The sequence below is a fragment of the Artibeus jamaicensis genome, unplaced genomic scaffold (genome assembly GCF_021234435.1).
Source record: "Artibeus jamaicensis isolate MK-2021 breed Jamaican fruit bat unplaced genomic scaffold, CSHL_Jam_final contig_2259, whole genome shotgun sequence".
Lineage (NCBI taxonomy): Eukaryota > Metazoa > Chordata > Mammalia > Chiroptera > Phyllostomidae > Artibeus > Artibeus jamaicensis.
The window spans coordinates 5,947,913-5,952,365 of record NW_026521468.1 but is presented as its reverse complement, the minus strand read 5'-3'; positions in this window follow the sequence as shown (position 1 = coordinate 5,952,365).

Below are 4,453 nucleotides of genomic sequence, written 5' to 3'. Positions count from 1 at the left end.
CCACTCCTCGCCTGGGGCATCTCTCGTCCTGCTCAGAATCTTCTCTGCTCTAAGCCTTCTGAGAACATGCAGAACCTGGGGATCTGGGAGTTGCACCCCTGCCACAGCCCCTCTTTGATCTGAGCCCTGGTGTGACCTCGGCCCCCACGCTCATGGCCCCAGCTGTACCCCACGCCACTTTGGAATGCTGAGGTCCACTGTGCCGGTCTGCCCTGTCTTCTCCCTCCTGCGGTCACAAGCTCATTCTGGCCTGTCTTTAAACCTCTGGCCTTGCACGCCCATCCCTCCCCGCACTCCAATCCACTGTCAGGAGGTGGTGGGGAGGCTGCGTCTGGACTCAGGAACTTCCTGCCGCTGACGCAATGCTGCTGGGACTCCGCAGCCATGTTTCTCCCCTGCCACCAGCAAGGGGCCCTAGAGGGTCCTTCACATTGGAGGGGAAAGGACCAGCTACTTCCTGTCCAACCCCTGGTCTCTGAGCATCACCCTGGCCGTGGGGACATGTAGTTCCATGTTCCAGTGTCCCTTCACTCCCAGAAGCAGCCTCTTTGTGCCTCTCTGAGTGGCTGGCACCAGCAGGGCACTGCCCCTCCTCAAATGTCTGAGCTGCCGCGCCAGGGGACGGCCGCCTCTGGGGGTCCCACACCCCGGCCTCTCCTTTCTCTCCCCAGCCGCCTCCACGGCCACTGGGGTAGAGCGGTTCCTTCCAGCAGTTGCCCTCTCTGCCCTCCAGTGGCTGCTCTCTGTCTTTTTTGTCCTACACTACCTATGTAACCAGTTCTCAGTGTCAAGTTGTTACAGTAATGAACGTGGTTTGTTTTCCCGATCGTCCCAACTAATAAATATATATGAACATTTCCCTCCTTGTGTGCCAGACCCCGTGTGAACTGCTCAGCATGTACTAACTCTCGCAGTCCCCCAAACCCTTCTGGCAAGCCGTTACTGTTATCCCCACCGCACAGGGGAGAAACCTGAGGCAAAGGGAGACACAGTGTGTGCTCAAGGCCACACGGCTGGTAAGAGCTGGCTCCCGAGACTGCACTCAGACCTATGCACCGCGCGGCCTCTGGTCCCTGAATCAGTAACTGACCACCGTTCTTCAGTTTAAGATGGATGGTAGCTATTGCTGGGCCCTTGAATTGTTTGGGGGGTTTACCTGTGATAGGGCCTGGATCCCCTTGAACTTGACAAATTTGTCACAGTTGATCCAGGAACCTTGTGACTTGAATTATTTGGTCCATGATTTGTTCCAATCTGTCTCCTTAGTGTTTGCCTCCTCCCTTCTGAGCCCCATCCGCCCCTGGCCTCTCTCTTCCCTCCACGTTCTTCTCCTGATCCCATCTCACGTGTGGTGCCAGAAATCTGGTGAAGTGGGAAGGGAGCAATGCTTCTGCGGAAGCTCTAGCAGGCTCTAGTTGACCCAAAGTCATCAACGACTCGTGAGTATTTGGGGTACCCTGAAACACCTCTACCAAGGGCCCCTGCGACCCCCACGACAGGTGAGGCTCTGTGTTGTGCAGGCCCGTGCAGCGAGCGCGGCTCCATTTCAGATTTCCCTTCCCAGCGGCCACCACAGCAGCTGCTGTCTACCACTGTCCTTGCCGAGGTTGGGAAGGGTCACTCCCAGCATGCTTGGCTCCGCCTGCCTGGTCTTTTGCTCTTGCCCCAGCATGGTTTCTGGTGTCCTATAGAGAGAATCAACTTAGAGATCCAAGTTGGTATTATTTTTAGAAATAAAGACATTCCATCTCAGCTTGCCTAGGCCTGTTCAGGAAGGAAAACAGGGAAAGGCCCCGTGTTTCTCCAAAGTTCAAGCTGGAGCAGTGCAGAGGGGAGGCAAAACTCCTGACTCACTGCCCGAAATGTTCTTCTTTGTTGCAAAGACTGACCTTGTCTTCCAGATAACGCAGCTCTCGAGGACAGGGCCCAGCGGCCCTGCACACTGGCCTCTTTGTCTTGTCCTGGCGTCTCTGGGACGAGGCCTCGTGCCAGACCCGAATCTGTGCCACCCTTGTCTTCTGTAAATCAGGGCAGATCGGGTTTCCGCCATTCACGCCGAACCTGCAGCCCTCGACAGACCAGGCTGACCCTGTAGTTAACAACAGGATCGGTTTTTTAAACCTTGAAATCTGAAATTGGGTTGAATGTGGAACAATGTCACCTGGTCCTGGGCAGAGCTGTGTTTGTCCTTGTAGGACACGCCCGCAGGTCTGGAGTCTCCGGGGTCAGCCTGGTCTGTCGAGAAACATTACAAAGAAAACCCCAACTAGATGGGGTCAAGTGAAGTCTTCCTTAAGATTTCACAAAGGACCTGCTTTAGAAACTGAGGGAAGACCTTTCTCCGCTCACTTCAGACGCCGTACTAGGCGGGGCTCTCCCGAGAACCAGAACCAACATGGCAGGGATGCGGAGCGAGTGTTGGAGAACCAAGAGGGAGAAAACCCTCCACATTCACAGACAAGCAGATTGAACGTAATTAAGACAACAGGCAATGGCACTGGACAAACTGGATCTGACCAACATACACAGACCATGCACCCCAAACCTGCAGAACACACGCTTCCCAGGTGCTCAGCGGGCACTGACCGGCACAGAACACAGGCTGGGCCACCAGGTGTGTCTCACCGAGTTTCCGGGGATCAAATTCACCCAGAGCATGTTCTCTCACCAAGTGGAACTAAATGAGAAATGAATAATAAAACATGAGAGCCCTGGCTGATGTGGGTCAGAGGTTAGTGCCAGCCTGCAAATCAAAGGGTCACCATGGGTTCAATTCCCAGTCAGGGCACATGCCTGGGTTGCAGGCCACATCTCCAGTAGGGGGCGCAGGAGAGGCAACCACACATTGATGTTTCTCTCCTTCTTTTTCTTCCTCCCTTACCCTCTCTCTAAAAGTAAATAAAATCTTTTTTTAATTCTAAAAAAAAATGATAGAACATTAGGAATTTCCCAAAGTTTAGAAATCAAGCCACACATGTCTAAAAACATACACACATAGAGAAGAAATCATGGTGAAAATGACAAGGATTCTCAGCTACAAAAAATACCCACAAAAACCCCCAAAATAGCTGTGTCGTTTTTGGCAAATGGCAAATAGTTCAGAAAGGGCAGGAAAGCAGGAGATGGGGATGGAGAGCTCGGCCAGATCAGGATAAGAACTGGGCTTGGAGGTGGTAGAAAGCTCTGGAGGCTTTTAAACAGGGGGCCTGGGGGGGGAGTGTGAAGGGTGGGCTAGAGCTGTTGGAGGGGAGGGTGGATGGAATGGGGAGTAGTGATACCAGTTTGGAGACCACTGCCCCACAGGGTGCTGGCCAGGTAGCTCAGTTGGTTAAGAGAGTCATCCCAACACGCCAAGGCTGATGGGTCAATCCCTGGTCACGTGTATATAAGAAACAACCAATGAATGCATAAATAAGTGGAAGAACAAATTAGTACGTGGATGAATGTAGCAAGGAAAGGGAAGAAGAGTAAAGGATGACCCTGGGATTGATTGGCTGGGAACCTCATGGTAATATTCACTTACAGAGGGCACAGAGAAGAAAGTGCAGCTTAGGGACAATTGGGAGAATGAAGAATTCCTCCCCAACCCTGGGCCAGGTGATAACTAGTGACTCAAAGGGTTCCCTTCTCTTTGCTTTCATCTTGGGCCTTACTCAACAAGTTACGGAGGGTGTGTCTCTCTGGAATGCAAGACACTGCCCTAGGCAATGAAACAGGAAGCACTGAGTAATGAGCCATCTTGCCCCTAAGAGGGCTTACATCCTAGTTGAGAAGACAAGTATTCACAAAGGTAAACGAAAATACAAGCAACTACACAGCGTGGTCCAGCGGGCGCCGGGGGTGGCAGGGGAGGGTTTACCGTGCCGGAGGTGATCTAGGAAAACTTCGCGGGGCAGATGATTTGTGGGTGGGTCTTTGAGGGACGGAGTATGTGGAAGAAAAGGAAGAAAGACATGATTAAAAGCAAAGCGAAGAGCGTCGGGAGCGCCTTTGACTGTTTCAGGACACGTTGCCTCACATGCACTTATAAGGTTGGATTGTGGTTCACGAGTACGCCACCTTTGGGGAATTTTAGTATTGCCGGCAACCGGCGGGGGAAAAAAACCCCGCCCTCCACTTTTAAAACCATCCCAGCTGAACGCATGCGCAAAGGGTTGTGTTACCATTGAGGCGCAGAGCTAGATCGTCGTCTTCCCCGGAGGCGGACATTTTGGGTCCTGGCAGAAAATTTAGAATGGTCTGGGACTACTACCGAGTCAGACTACACAGCTCAAGAACGTGAAACCGAAGAGCTCCTGTTGGACGACAAAAATCGAGTGGCTGAGCGACTTCTTGGTGTTTCCCCAGGAAGAACACGCTTTTAGAGTTGTACCCCCACCTTGCCCTCATTTGAGATGGCGGCTCTACGGACGCTCTAGCTGGCGCCTCTTGGATTTCCCGGATCCCCAGAGGG